The 16,839-nt window shown below is 46.2% G+C and overlaps 1 pseudogene; it reads right to left on the minus strand.

Annotated features, from left to right (window-relative positions):
• Positions 1–3,132: 3,132 nt before the first annotated feature.
• Positions 3,133–16,137, minus strand: LOC137911948 (sodium/myo-inositol cotransporter-like; annotated as a pseudogene).
• Between the last annotated feature and the right edge of the window lie 702 nt (positions 16,138–16,839).

Raw genomic sequence — 16,839 nt, forward strand, 5'->3', positions numbered from 1 at the left:
CTTATTAGGTAATAACGCCTCATTATGTAATAACGCCTCATTATGTAATAACGCCTCATTATGTAATAACACCATATTATGTAATAACGCCACATTATGTAATAACACCACATTATGTAATAATGCCTATTATGTAATAACACCACATTATATGATAATGCCTCATTATGTAATAACGCCTCATTATGTAATAACGCCTCATTATGTAATAACACCATATTATGTAATAACGCCACATTATGTAATAACGCCTCATTATGTAATAACGCCTCATTATGTAATAACGCCTCATTATGTAATAACGCCTCATTATGTAATAACACCACATTATGTAATAACGCCTCATTATGTAATAACGCCTCATTATGTAATAATGCCTCATTATGTAATAACACCATATTATGTAATAACGCCACATTATGTAATAACACCACATTATGTAATAATGCCTATTATGTAATAACACCACATTATATGATAATGCCTCATTATGTAATAATGCCACATTATGTAATAACGCCTCATTATGTAATAACGCCTCATTATATAATAACACCACATTATGTAATAACACCACATTATATGATAATGCCTCATTATGTAATAATGCCACATTATGTAATAACACCTCATTATGTAATAACACCACATTATGTAATAACGCCACATTATGTAATAACACCTCATTATGTAATAACGCCTCATTATGTAATAACGCCTCATTATGTAATAACGCCTCATGTAATAACGCAGCATTATGTAATAACGCCTCATTATGTAATAACGCCACATTATATAATAACACCACATTATATAATAACGCCTCATTATGTAATAACACCACATTATATAATAACACCACATTATATAATAACACCTCATTATGTAATAACGCCTCATGTAATAACGCAGCATTATGTAATAACGCCACATTATGTCATAACGCCTCATTATGTAATAACACCTCATATAATAACGCCTCATCATGTAATAACGCCACATTATGTAATAACGCCTCATTATGTAATAACGCAGCATTATGTAATAATGCCTCATTATGTAATAACGCCTCATTATGTAATAATGCCACATTATGTAATAACGCTGCATTATGTCATAACACCACGAGCATAGATGTATTATGTGTTGTACATTGTATTGTACATACATACAATGTATGTATTGTATTATGTATGGAGATAGTATGGAGATATTTTCGTTGGTTTGCATTAATAGACAGTTAGCGTTGCAGTTCAGAAACGTGGACCAAAAATCACTCTCAGAAAGTCATGCTGTTTTGTAAATTATTTGGAGGCCCCCCCTGCAATACCTAAATAAAGGCTAAGAAGCTCACAAGATCACATAAAAGTAGCAGAGGCGTACATTACAGAAATATAGCCTAATAATAATGATGATAATAAGGAGTCCTCTTGAAGGCCTCATACCTTGAAAATTAGCTGATGGGATGTCAGCAAGTGTGGAATTCAATGTTTTCAATCGTCTTTCTTTGCTTTGGGGCATCTCTAAAATGATTCCTGAATAACTCAGAACTAATTGAATCGAGGTCGTAAATGCTCCTATTTATTTTGTCTTTTGAAATTTTAATGATAAAACAATGTTATAATAATATATACACACATTTAGGAAAAGTCAGGATCCTATTCGGGGGTTTTTAAACCAAGTTATGACGTTGTAAATTTTGAAAGCAGTCAAAATGACTGCCTTGGTAGTTCTATTGTTAAGGACTGCAGTTTTCTTACCTTTTCACTCCTCTGTCAGACTACCTGCTCTGAACTCCAGACTGGGGGTGTTGCGGCCTATTAACCTGCTGCACAAGTCCCTGCCCACAGCCACACCTCTCTCTCTCTCTCTCTCTCTTTGTGTGTGTGGTTTTGGTTAAAGTGCTTCTAGCTTGCATGAAACACTGAGAGCGCTTTTCCAAGTCTTGACATTCACAAACCATCCTGTCTGAGATTCTGAGATCCGATTGGTCCAGTTCTCCATGGTGGATCTCGAAGTCCATTTCAAAACCATTCCCCTCATAACCCTGTGGCCTTACGAGAAAACGGCGTTCTCCAAACACAAGGCTCCACAGTTTCGAGGATCTCTAAAGGTCGATGGCGTTCCAGAGCCTTCAGTCATTGCGCTGCTCCTCTGTGTTTCGGTGCAGGAGGCGGACGCCCTTCTCTTTATTTAAGAGTGTACTCAACACTTCCCTTAAACCTGTTACTCAAATGAAGGTGCAGCCAGCAGGAGATCACAGCTCTGTTCCTGGATCCACCGAGTCCATCCTGGAGCAGAGATCCCGCTGTTGCCATTACATCGGATCTTGGTTGGTCCCATCTGGGAACGCTGCTCTTTCTGCTCTCCATGCACCAACTTGCACCGCCGCCGGTCCTTGGTGGCGCCGGTGTCAGCAGCTACCGTGTTCTGTCAGACACCCACTTAGCGCTGATCTGTTCTGTAGACGTCCGGATTGTGTGCACGAACATCTCTGTTCAGTCGACTAGCATCTCTGATTTCCTTAGCTGGATCGATATCTGTGTCCAGAGGAGGGTCATCAAATGGAGCAGGAACACCTGCCTCTCTTATAGAGTCCTTTATTAACTTTGGATTTGGACTAGTGCAGTAGAAAATATTACATACAAGTATTCAGAATTAAATGAACAACACCATCCACTTCAGAATACTTCCAGATCAGGCTTTTAATTCGATTAAATGTTTCCCTGTAAACGCAGCCAATGGCTGACACCATTTATGATGTCATTTTCGAGTACAAATGGAGACAAGTAAAAAAAGAGATACACACAGTATTTGACCCTTTCACTTGAGACATTGCAGTTTTAGAGAAACCGCCTCTGGTAAAAAGTGTAAAATCAATTGGTGGCCCCCGGTTTTTTCATCCGGTGCCATGAAACAATAATCGATTCCAGGTATCTCGCCAGGACAACTTTTAGCTTCACCTACAGGCGTGGCATTCACAGCTCGGATTTCAGATCCATACAAACAACAAAGAAAGGGCCAAGCCCGCTTTACAGGAATTCATGCAAACGTCTGACAAGGCCAGAATATTCCCACACGGTGCGAGTATGTGAGACCCCCTCCCTCCCCCCTCGCTGACGATACCCCTTCTATTGGAGGAGGACCAATTGAAACTCCAGGAATTTAGAATGAACCTACAATGAAAAATAGATAAAGATGAAAATCCCAATCGAGCTAATCATCACCATTGCCGCGTTTAGGATGATCCGGATTGTGGGCGGTTCATAAAGGAGCTCATCCGTAATCTCCTCCTGCTCCTGGACCGTAAGGACCCGCGTTTCGGGCCGGTTCTTATGCAGCCCGCAGCACCTCCAAAGAGCATTTGTGCACCTCCCATGCTCTCCTCCACCTCCACAGCAGCCCTCCTCTTCCACCTGCACCCCACTCCCAACGTCCTCTTCTGTCTTTGTGGGTCCGGAACTTGGTAAGTGGCAAACGTGCAGAAGCTTGTCTCGGTGGTCTCGCGGCTCCTCCTCACCGAAACGCTCACCGATTGGGAGTAGATCGCTCAGAGGCTTCAAGGCATTGAGGTCCTTTCCGCCTTTTACCTTTTGCAGTCGTTTTAGCCTCTTTAATCCCCACAGAGTGGTGGTTCTGATCTGCTCCGTTGTGGGTGGGGGGGTGCAGAGACTCACAACGGCCGTTACCAGCCCCGGCACCCAGAACAAGATGGCTGCCACGTACATGAAGTGGATTTCTCGGATTAGATACGGCCGTTCATCCGGCTGGCTGCAGAGCGGCTCGCGGTAGACCAGCCCCAACGCCAGACGCACTGCTCCAAGGACGAGCCCAAACATCGCACCCCAAAAGGCGCCCGTCTCGTTGCAGCGCGTCCACGAAATTCCAAGCAAGAAGATGGCAGCGATGGGTGGAGTCAGGTAACCTGACACTTCCTGGATGTAGTAGAACATCTGGCCCCCTTGCATGCTGTTGATGACCGGCAACCAAGCGATGCTGATAATCACCATGACAACCACACATAGCCTGCCGACTAACACCAGCTCCCTGGGGGGCGCCGGCTTTCTTACCATTTTGTAAATATCCAGTGTGAATATAGCGCTTGCCGAGTTGAAGATGGAGTCCAAGTCGCTCATCAGAGCGGCGATCATCACAGCCATCATGAGGCCGCGAAGGCCGACGGGCATTACCGCCATGACGAGGCGAGGGTAAGCCACGTTGCTGCAGCCGGTTGCGGCGCCGCACACTTCCACGCAGTGCTCCGGGCTAATGCAGGCCAGCTCGTCGGCAAAGAGGATCCGAGCAATCATCCCTGGAATCACGGCGACAAGAACAAATCACTCGTTTCACCCACCGGCGTTTTTTAGGTGCGAGGACGAAATGTTCCCTACCTGGTATGACGATGACGAACATGGGCAGGATCTTCAGAAAGCCAGCCATAATAGTGGCGCCCTTTGCATGGGCGATGTTTTTCGCGGCCAGGACCCGCTGCACAATTACTTGATCTGTACACCAGTACCTGGGAAAGACAGCGAGGTGCAATTACTACCGCCGCCGGTGTTTGCTTGCCTGTCCGGCTTTTAGCGAGATAACTCAAAACGTTCTGGACGGATCTTGATGATTTTTGCAGGAAATGTTGGGAATGCTACCAGGAACCGATGATTCCATTTCAGTGATGGTCCACAAGAGATCCTGGATTATGGAACCGTTTGAAATTTTCGGTAACATTGCAGTCAATGGAGCGTCAAAATGTGTTCCTCAATATCGCGGTTGATGATTGACCGATGTTTATGGAATTTCAGACAGCCGTGTAGGATGGGCATCTCTATGTCACCACCGAATTTCATCTGGATTGGATCCAGGATGATGTTAGGAAAACTCGTCCAGACAGATGGGCGTCCACTATGAGCCTTATGTTCTGTCCGAGGTTTCTGCCAGTTAAAGGGAGGTTTTTCCTTGCCTCCATCGCCAAACTTCCCTGTGCCCTCTTGCAGATCTTGCTGTGTGTCAATTTACATTTTCTATTTCAATATATGCAAACTAACGTCGGTGCTGGCCTGATCGGTTTTGATGCACGACAGACACAGGTGAGTATTTTGTACCTTAATTCATCATTTGATCATGAGTAATTTGATTTTCTCTATGAAATTGAAAGAAAAGTCACAGGTAGACACTCCAAGGTAGAATTTTTTTGAATATAAAGGGCTAAAGCTATGGAGGTGTGGCGCACCCAGATATGTGCGACCACATTTGTATCATTATTGAAACATAATTATAAATTACCAAAATTAGTAGCCTTTAAACTAGATACAGATTTACATAAAATTATTAAAATTATTATTTTACATGTTGCCAATATGACCCTGTAAATAGTCAAAGCGGGGTGGAGCCCTTTGTCGCGGTGTCGCGTGAGTGGGCGGGGTTTCGGGTTGTGCTCCAGTTCTGAATGGAGAGAAAAGGAGAAGGGTGTGTCTGATCATTTCCCTAATGATTTGTCTCTTCACAGGTGAGAATTGTGTTGAATGTTCTTAGATAATGAATCCGATGTTGTGTGTCGTTTACGTAAGCTATATATGTGATTGTATGATTTCGTAATTGGTTAGATAACTTTAGGGAGCGTTTGAATGCGAGTTCGAATGGCAGTTTGAATGGGAGTTTGAATGGGAGTTTGAATGGGTTGGCGGAGCGCGCGCGAGTTGTAACGGTCGCCGGCTCGCGGCCGTCTTCCGGGCTCGCGCACATCTTCCGGGCGACGGCTCGCGCCTGTGCTCCGGGCGCCAACTCGTGCCCATCTTTCCAGTGACGTCAGTTCACGTGAACAGTTAATGCGTTGGATATATATATATATATATATATAAATTGTACATATATGTATTAAAAATAAATAAATGAGTTCTGAATGGAGAGAAAAGGAGAAGGGTGTGTCTGATCATTTCCCTAATGATTTGTCTCTTCACAGACTTTCTTTTTGTTAATGCGGTCGCCATTTGGGACCCGTAACAAACTGTGGGGGCTCGTCCGGGATCTCTCCTCATCAATCGTCAAGGACAGATCCAGTGATACCAGAATCAGGAGACAACGGTTGCCAAGCTGCTACTTCAGGCGTCAGCCAGTGGGTGTCCAAAAGTGGAACTGCACGGCTGTCAAGAAAACGTAGCTACTGCACAGATAACACCACATTCAAAATACAAACTACAAAAGGAAAAAAAAACCCTAATTATTGACATGTTGTCAGTAATACGTAAACAACTGATATGGAGCATCAGAGGACGCTTGTTTACACTTTCAGCTAAAGACCTCTTCGAATTAGCAAAGAGCCTTCCAGCTGGATACATAGAAGAAGATATAGCACAGATTAATGAAGAAGATAAAGACAGCAGTGTGAACTATGTCACTTCCTATCTTCAATCATCAACTCTGCTGCAACTCGAAGATGAAGGAATGAGTCAGTTGTTAACTTTGGATGATTTAATAACTCAGGTGACCCAAACAAGTGCTTCTGCCATGCATCCAGCACATCAGGTTGCCAGACCTGCCATACAAAGCCCTCAGCCATCCAGTATATTGCCAGACCCACCATCACCAGCTCATATTTCACAAGACGTTCAAGATAATGTAAATACAGACACCGATACAGAGTCTGTAGAGGGACTGAGGAGAGCGTATGAGATGCTGGGTGAGAGAATTAGACTGTGTGAAGCCGTAACATCCCAGTCACCGGCGACGCCCAGCCGTCAGAGCCACTCACCTCCGCGGCCAAGTGTGCAAGTTAGCCCAGAAAGACATGTCATCTTCACAGATCTTTCCTACTTACCTCGAAGAGAATTCAGGATTTTTGGAGGCCAAATTGGAGACAATGGCACTGAAATCAGCTACAACAGCCTTATAAAGCAAATCAATGAAGGAGTAAAAGAAGGATTTGTCGAAGCAGAGATCGTCAGAGGTGTGCTGAGAGTCATAAAGCCTGGCACGTTCAGGGACATGCTCATGCTAAAAGATGAACTGCCACTTTCTAAACTTCAGGGCCTCCTCAGATCCCACCTTGGAGAAAAGGCGTCAACAGAGATGTTTCAGGAGTTAATGTGCGCCAGACAAACTGAGCAGGAGTCCCCTCAGCAGTTCCTGTATTGTATGATCGGACTCAAACAGAAACTCATCTTTCAGTCAAAGCAGGCCAATGCAGCCATTCCCCATGACCCAAGAACAATCCAGGGAGTGTTCTTGAACACGATCTATCAAGGCCTGGGACCGAAGTATATAAATCTGCGATTAAGACTCAGACCCCTTACCTTAGACCACAACGTCACTGATGAAGAGATCCTTAGTGAGGTGACACAGATAATTAGCGAGGAGAATGAACATCAGCGAAGGTCAGCACACGCACAAAGCACTGAGATTGAAGCAAAGAGCACGACAGCCAAAGAGGAACAACCTTCACAGACAATCAAACAACTTGCTGCACAAGTAGAGATGCTAACCAAGATGGTTACAACGCTTATGGAGAAAAAAACTGAAAATTCCTCCCCTCAACGTCCTCAACCTCCGACTAACCAGAAGAAAATCTTTCTCTGTCCGAATTGCACCGCACAAAGCTTACAGGAGTGCAGCCATTGCTTTGCGTGTGGTGAGTCAGGGCATAGAGCGGTTGGATGCCTGAAGCGACCCAAGAATCAGGGAAAAGAAGATCGGTTTCTGTCAAGGGACAGCCAGAGATCGGTGCAGAGTCAAAGTCCCAGTCAGTAAATTTTGCCCCTGCTGGAGCTACGATGACCCACACCAAACACCAGAACCAACAGCTGAGGAAACAGTCCAAATGCAACCAAAAGAAAGGTCAGGTTTCTTCTGGTCAGAGTACCACCGGAAGTCGAGTTCCCCTCGTTGGTAAGAAAAGTCTGCTCAAATGTGTAATTGGTGGTCATCCTGTAACAGTATTATTTGACTCTGGTTCCCAAGTGAGCATAGTCGACAGGCAGTGGGTGAAGACATACATACCCAACATCGTGGTAAGACCACTCCAAGAGCCGCTGAATGACGAGCTAGAGGTTTATGTAGTTAATGGTCAAGCAGTTCCCTACGATGGGTGGGTCGAGCTCACAGTTACTTTAGCTGATCACGAAGACCTCAATCTCACTGTACAGGCACCATTCCTCGTCAGTCAGATGTCCCTGCAACAGCCACTAGTAGGAGCCAATGTGCTGGGAGCGATTATACAAGGCCAAGAGTCAGATGAGGAAGCCAGTGCAGTGCTGTATAGTCTCCTTCGCAGAGCTTTTGGAATGGACGAAGACCAAGTCGTTGCCATGATAAATTTAATTGAAGTGCCACAAAGTACAGAGTGCGACCCTGTCACACTCAGAGTCGGTAAAGGCAACATAATAATCCCAGCTGGTGCAAGGCGCCCTTAAACTTTGATATATCTGACTCCCTTGTACTCTATGAACCTGCTGAAGAAAATGTTGCTTTAAGAAACCTGAGTGTGGGAGAAGGACTGTTAGAGATTAACAATTCCCAAAGGCCCTTTGTAAAGATCCCCATTTCCAACCACTCCAAACACGAAGTAATCCTGCCGAAGAGAACAGTCCTGGGTACCATCCAACATGTCGTTAAAGTCATTGAAACTGACACACTAGAGCCACAAGCAAGTGAGTCCATACAGACATCAGCGATTACAGCAGAAGTATTGAATAAGACCACTCCATGTGACTCTTCTGCTGAGCCCTGGTTAGCCCCAGTCGACCTCAGTCACCTAAGTCCACACCAGCAAAAGGCAGTTGAAAAGGTCCTAATGGAAGAGTGTGGAGCCTTTTCCCACGACGGTACTGATATTGGCTGTATCCCTTCATTGCAAATGGAAATCAGACTCAAAGATGACACACCGGTCCAGAGATCTTATGCCTCCATCCCCAAGCCCCTGTACAGGGAAGTAAAGGAGTATATTCAGGAACTGATAGTCAGGGGATGGGTTGTGAAGTCTAGGTCACCCTATGCAGCCCCGGTCATCTGCGTCAGAAAGAAGGGCGGATCCTTACGTCTGTGTATTGATTACCGTCTTCTAAACAACAAAACAGTCCCTGACAGACACCCGCTTCCCCGGATCCAGGACCTCACAGACTCCCTCGGTGGTTACAGCTGGTTTTCGATCCTGGACCAGGGTAAAGCTTACCACCAAGGTTTCATCGCAGACGGGTCAAGGTACCTGACCGCATTTACCACGCCATGGGGTCTCTACGAGTGGGGGAGAATGCCCTTTGGGTTGTCAAATGCACCTGCAGCGTTTCAGCGAAGCATGGAAGAAATGTTAGACACGCTCCGCGACGAGTGCTGCATACCGTACCTCGATGATGTGCTGTGTTTTTCTAAGTCATTTGATGAACATGTCCTGGTGCTGAGAAAAGTTCTCCAAGCTTTGCAGCGTCATGGGGTGAAGTTGAAGCCTGAGAAGTGTGAGTTGTTCCGCAGAGAGGTTCGGTATGTCGGTCGCCTAGTGTCGGAAGACGGGGTGAGGGTAGATCCCAAAGACATTGAAGCTGTACAGGCATTAAAACACAAGAGTCCTCAAACAGTCGGAGGTGTCAGGCAACTTTTGGGATTCCTAAGCTATTATCGAACATACGTGCAAGATTTTTCACGTATTGCCAAACCACTGTATGACTTGCTACAGACTAGGTCCGAGACGTCACCATCCAGACCAACCAAAGGCAGATTAAAATACCCGCAGCAATCCTCTCGAGCTCCAGTGCAGTGGACCAAGGAACATCAAGAGATCCTCGAGCGCTTGATTGATAAGCTGACCCAACCACCCGTGCTAGCATACCCTGACTTCACCCGGCCCTTCATACTCCACACGGATGCGTCCCAGAAAGGCCTCGGTGCAGTCCTATATCAAAACCAAGATGGAAAGATGAGAGTGATTGGGTATGGATCACGCACACTAACACCTGCCGAACAAAACTACTCTTTGCACAGCGGAAAACTCGAGTTTCTTGCCCTCAAGTGGGCAGTCTGTGACAAGTTCAAGGACTATCTTTACTATGCTCCACATTTCACAATTTTTACGGACAATAACCCCTTGACATATGTCCTTAGCACTGCAAAGCTCAATGCCGTAGGACATCGTTGGGTGGGACAGCTTGCGGATTTCAATTTTGACATAAAATATCGTCCAGGAAAAAAAAACATTGACGCTGATGTGCTATCCCGTTGTCTACTTGACATTGTGATAGGGTTATTTGCTAATTTTCAATGTAATGTAACTGTTAGGTGAAGAACAGTCCCATCTGGTGGGCAGCGATGTTTGCGCCCTAAAAGTATTGTGATGTCACTGGGTCAAGAGGTGGAGCTACGAAGGTGATAAGTAAACATGTTCCGGAAAGCGGAACGGTAGTTGGTTTGGAGAAGCGCGCCAGACCACCCGGTCCTGGCTGCGTCAGAGAAAAAGGATCCCTGCCTCTGCCTGATTCATTTCGATGCGTTTGTAAATTAATATCACAATGTTAGAGACTTTATCCCTAACATTTATTGGTCCTCGAGCCGCGAATCCAATATCACGTGAATCCACGGACCGGAACGTGCGGCAGGAGCGCGGACGCACGCGGTTTTTGCGCTGGCATGGCGATGGCCAGTCGGCAACGCAGCGGGTCCTCGGAGAAGGCCCCATTCACGTTTCGGTCCGACGGGAGATCCGTGTGACGGAAGAACAGCGGGAAATACGCATCGATGGACGAAGGTAAGTAAGGATTAAGATGTTTATGTGTGTGAATGAGTGAGAATGGGGGTCGCGCGCGGCGAGCGTTTTTGTCTGTTGCGAAGCACGTATGTCGATGCGTGCGCGGGCTCCGTTTTAAACGTTGCCTGGGATCCGGTTATTATCACAACAACGGTAATAAGGCCGAGAATTTAAAGGGATTCTTTAATTGGGTTTGCTCCAAGTGCGAGCTGTTTTCCGGTTATTATCACAACAACGGTAGTAAGGCCGAGAATTTAAAGGGATTCTTTAATTGGGTTTGCTCCAGGAGCAGGCTGTAGGCTATTAAGACGAATAATAGACCTTGCCACCCGTGAAGTAGGGTGCTAAAATGTAATTTGGCCATGAGTGTAACGACAAGTAACGTGGGTGTATGTATGTATGTATGGATGCTTGAATGGTGCTAAGCAGAGGAGCACATGGGGAACTGTAACATAAAACAGCATGCTATAAAAAACTAAAATAAAAATCGTGAGCAACAGGATAACGTGGGTTGCAGAATGTCTCAGTGAGTTCTGCAGGCCTCGACTGGACATTCGTGCAAGGGGGGATAACTTCCCAGTTGAAAATAGACATCTAGGAAGGTAGATTGTTTGTAAATAGACCATTTCTAGCAAAGAAGAAGGAAAAAGTGATGTTTTAGTAATTAAAGTATGAGAGGATGTTTAATGATGGAGGAGATTTAAGAAGGATTGAGAAGGTCGCTTGGATGAAGTGGAGAAGAAAGTCAGAAGGAAGAAGCAGGAACCGGTGAGTATACGGAAAGTATTGAGAATGTGTGGAAGAACAGCTAAGTTGAGGAAAAGAAACCAGAATGTGGTAAGTGTTGGAAATGTAACATGTAAGAAATATGATGTGTGAAGATTGTTTTGAGCGTTTCAGAAGAGACAAAGAGCATGGCGAAATGGCATGCTGAGACCACATGGCAGCTCCAAGATGGAGACCAGGACAACTACAAAATGGAGGTTTAAGCAGAAAAAGTCTTTGTGAATTCCAAATTAGCATGACAGAACCACGTCTGTGCTGTGAGAGCGTAGCTCTACGGCACAGCCATTGATATGCGGATGATTCTGGAGACACCTTTTGTTTGAGAAAGTTTTGGAAGGCACAAAGAAGGTTGAAGGAGATGTAAGAAGATGAAGCTGAGGAGAAGAAAAAAGAGGAGACAAAGGAATGCTGGATGGTGAAGACAGACAAGAGACAAAGACATGCCACATGGCATCGGATGACGCTGCATGGAGGCCACAGGAGGCCACAGCGCCAGGATGGCGACCAAGACAAGATCAAAGTGCTTGCACAGAATTAAAAATAAATAAAAATAAAATATCTAACGCCTTTTAAGAAAACCCCAGATCAGCATAGTGGAGGTAAAATCACAAAATGGTGGGTTCAAGGAGGACGACTGACTGAATGCCTGTCTTTTTATGGCTGAGTGGAAGTGAGAAGGGCCCTCTCAAGTCCGCTTGGTCTTGGGACACGTTTGAAGCTATTCGACCCCCACCATTTGCTTAGCTAAACACAGGAATGGGGATGTACCAGATCATCCCCCCACTTTTATGACTCTGTGGAATGCGAGCCACAGGGAGTCATCAAAGACAAACAGTTTAATTAGATTAAAAACTAAGGTAATCTCAGGATCTAAATAAAATCTAAAATAATTGATGATTCAACGGCGGACAGGTAATTGCACAAACACACGCACACATCTAAAGAGACTTTTGACTGTATGGTACAAGACAGATAAGGAGGTTAAAGACTGACTTCAGACTGAAGGAAGATGAGACGACTAGGGACAGACTTGAATCAATTCAGATGTGAATTGGGGACTTGACATTTGTGAATATAACATGTAAATTTAATGCTATTGCTTTTTCTACCATAGCAGGAGGGATCCCGGACTGGACTGGGAGCAGATAAACTCTCTGTCAACATATGGGTTGACAGAAAGACAACAGAACGTAAGCAACTAGTTCTGCCAGCTCTCTACAGACATACAGCTCTTATTCATCTTCACAACAATATGGGCCATGTCGGTGTGGAGAAAGTCCTGAGCTTAGCCCGAGAGCGATTCTATTGGCCTTTCATGAAGAGAGAAATTGAGGAATATGTCACCAGGAAGTGCCCATGCATAAAGCAGAAAAAACCAGCGATGCATGAGAAAGCACCGATGGGCAGTATAACATCCAATTCACCGCTCGAATTAGTGTGCATCGACTTCCTGCACCTAGAGACCTGTAAGGGCGGGTATGAGTACATCTTAGTGGTTGTCGACCATTTTACCAGGTTTGCACAAGCCTACCCCACCAAGAACAAGGCCGCAAAGACAGCAGCAGACCGGCTCTTCAGTGATTTCATACCCAGGTTCGGATATCCCTCCAAGCTTCATCACGATCAGGGTCGTGAATTTGAGAACAAACTATTCAAGTCCCTCAGAGAGCTTGCAGGTGTCGGTCACTCAAGAACTTCTCCCTACCACCCCCAAGGTAACCCTGCTGAGAGATTAAATCGGACTTTGTTACAGATGCTACGTACATTAGGAGAGAAAGAAAAATTTAACTGGAAGGAACATTTGCCTCACACCCTTCATGCTTACAACTGCACTAAGCATGAGGCCACTGGCTTCTCTCCATACTTCCTGTTGTATGGCAGACACCCTCGTCTCCCAGTGGACCTTCTCTTTGGTCTCATGACAGAAGAAGACACAGAAACAGCACACGGATACGCTCAGAAATGGAAAGGGAAGATGACGGAGGCATACAGAATCGCAAATGCAAACAGTCAGCAGTCAAGCTCTAAAGGGAAAGTCAACTATGACAAGAGGTGCAAAGGTGTGACTTTACAGGTTGTTCAAATTCCGGCTGCTAAGCCACAACAGAGAAACAAAAGACCCATCAATACAAGAGAAAAGTCAAAAAGTCCTGACGCAAGTGACTCAGAAGAAGAAGAACCTCTCTACTGGTTTCGGGTTCCTAGATATCGACAAGAAGTTCAAGGGCCGACAGAACAGGTTCAATACGATTCACAAAGCAGGCATGGGACAAGTCAGCAAGGACAAGTAGAAGTCCCTATTCAATTTGAACGAGACAGAGACAATGTAACAGAAGAGGAACAACAAGAGCAAAGTGAAAGCGAACAAGACATGGACCAGCTTCAGGAAGGGTCTCATCTCCACCAAGGATTTCCTGTGCCCAGCCCGGTACCTACAGATGACCCGGAACCAGAGCCGGACCACCAGCGTGAGTCACCACCACGACTGAGGCAGTCCACCAGGCAGAGACGACCCACCAGGGTATTCACCTGGGACAGCCGGTCTTCCAGTCTCGCCCTTCAGTGAACGCTGTGGACGTTCAGCAGCCAGTGACATATCCGTTTATGCACTATATCCATCTCTATCCCCCATCTTTCTACCCCCCTCCTCTTACCTCTAACCCTTACTTACCCCTCCCTTATGGTATTCCTTGCTATTAAGCCAATCAGATCCTGGGTGACACCTGAGGATTGAGGACACTTGAAAGAAAGACATTCCAGAGACATCTGAAGAGAGACTTCATTGGTGTTAGGGTTTTGAATGATTTAAGTTGTGTGTCATGAGCCACTTTTGTTGTTGGGGAGCGTGTGGCGCACCCAGATATGTGCGACCACATTTGTATCATTATTGAAATATAATTATAAATTACCAAAATTAGTAGCCTTTAAACTACATACAGATTTACATAATTTTAATAATTATTAAAATTATTATTTTACATGTTGCCAATATGACCCTGTAAATAGTCAAAGCGGGGTGGAGCCCTTTGTCGCGGTGTCGCGTGAGTGGGCGGGGTTTCGGGTTGTGCTCCAGTTCTGAATGGAGAGAAAAGGAGAAGGGTGTGTCTGATCATTTCCCTAATGATTTGTCTCTTCACAGGTGAGAATTGTGTTGAATGTTCTTAGATAATGAATCCGATGTTGTGTGTCGTTTACGTAAGCTATATATGTGATTGTATGATTTCGTAATTGGTTAGATAACTTTAGGGAGCGTTTGAATGCGAGTTCGAATGGCAGTTTGAATGGGAGTTTGAATGGGTTGGCGGATCGCGTGCGAGTTGTAACGGTCGCCGGCTCGCGGCCGTCTTCCGGGCTCGCGCACATCTTCCGGGCGACGGCTCGCGCCCGTCTTCCGGGCTCGCACACATCTTCCGGGTGACGGCTTGCGCCTGTGCTCCGGGCGCCGACTCGCGTCCATCTTTCCAGTGACGTCAGTTCACGTGAACAGTTAATGCGTGGATATATATATATATATATATAAATTGTACATATATGTATTAAAAATAAATAAATGAGTTCTGAATGGAGAGAAAAGGAGAAGGGTGTGTCTGATCATTTTCCTAATGATTTGTCTCTTCACAGACTTTCTTTTTGTTAATGCGGTCGCCATTTGGGACCCGTAACAGAGGCACAAATCTATTTTAAAAGACTTGGGCGAGTACCAAAGAGCGGCGGGTGTCTGACCCAACAGAAAGCCGGGCCACGGCATATCTGGATCCCGAGGACCTCGAAGCACCGTCAGAGAATCGGGCTTTGGCTTTAGGTGGTGGGTGCAGGAATCCCAAAGTGTCAGATTGGACGAGGACAGCAAGACGGCGGTGATGTTCGGAGTCGCCTGCATGTATTTGGTCCTCACGCCTGAAAGAAACGAATCAGAGCACGGTTTAGAATGCGGCGGGGGAGATCAGCTTCCAATCAGGTTCAATTCAACGCCGACTCCGCCCACACGGACCTTCCAGTCCTCCCACTTTGACGAAGCTGATGCCTGCCAGGCAAAGCGCTCCGACGACCATGAGGAAGGCCTGCACCGCGTCTGTGTAGATGACGGCGACCAGGCCTCCGGTTACCGTCAGCAGGGCGGTCATGGCAATGAGGAGGATGACCGACAGGTAGAGGCTCCACCCCAGGGATTCTTGAATGAACAATGCGCCAGCGTAAAGGTTCACTGACACCTTGGTGAAGATGTAGAGGAGGAGCGACAACACGGTAAAGTAGACCTTCAGCCGCTTCCCGCCAAACCTCTTGGACAGGTACTCTGGCATGGTGGAGACGCCGGACCGAATATAAACGGGCACGAACACCCAGCCCAACACCTGGAGCAGTAGCAAAGCGATTAACTCGTACGCGGCGACGCTCAACCCGCTCGTCGCTCCGGATCCCGCCAGTCCAATGAAATGCTCGCTGCCTATGTTGCTGACGAACAGAGAGGCCCCCACAGCCGCCCAATTCATGGAGCGGCCCGCGAGGAAGTAGCCACTCACGGTGCTCCGGCTGTTTCGGCGCATGGCGAAGACGCCAAATGCCAGAACCAGGAAAAAGTAGACCGCCACGATGCTGATGTCTGCCACATCTAAGGTGGAGGCCATGTTTACGCAGTCCTCCGGGTCCTTTTTGAGGAGCGGTATGTCCAGTCTGACACTCTTGCACGTTTCAAAAAATCGATGACGGCACACAGCAGTCGTGAGGTCGCTCAGCTTCTCCAGCCGTTGTGACCTTGACCTTGGGAATTGGTGCAGGAAGCCGGCTGACAAAAATGGCTATATGTCGTTGTCGCCTGGTTTTAGAGGGAGCAACCAAAGATAGTCCTCGCCTGGAACCTGCAACAACCGAAAACAAACAACTGCAAATTAACTGATTAAAACTCCCTCAGGTCACGTCTGCAATGTTTCCACTGAGGTGTGTCGTCAGCTTTGATGCCTAAAGGCTTTTTCCACATTACCCAACGGAGAGTGTCCCTGAACTTCACGTTGACTTTGGGACAACAGGCATCATCATGAGGGCTGATTTAGCAAGAGACATTAAAAACTCTTTTCTCTGGAATATCCCGCTATACATCCGCCTTTGTCCAAACCTGGGTTTCAAATGCAGGGACCGGGGGGGTGGAACCAACAAACCTCTGATCGCTGGTCGCCGATACCCAGGAAGAGCTTCCTGAGGTCCGGGCTGGGCCAACAGCACCAGCCTTCCCAGCAGACACTTGATCCTCATGCTGCCTACAGTGGTGTCAATATTGACTTGATATATGATATATTTTTTAGATAGGATGGTAGAGCAGTACAAGTACAGTC

Source organism: Brachionichthys hirsutus, chromosome 24 (assembly GCF_040956055.1).
Source record: "Brachionichthys hirsutus isolate HB-005 chromosome 24, CSIRO-AGI_Bhir_v1, whole genome shotgun sequence".
In the NCBI taxonomy this organism is placed as follows: Eukaryota; Metazoa; Chordata; class Actinopteri; order Lophiiformes; family Brachionichthyidae; genus Brachionichthys; species Brachionichthys hirsutus.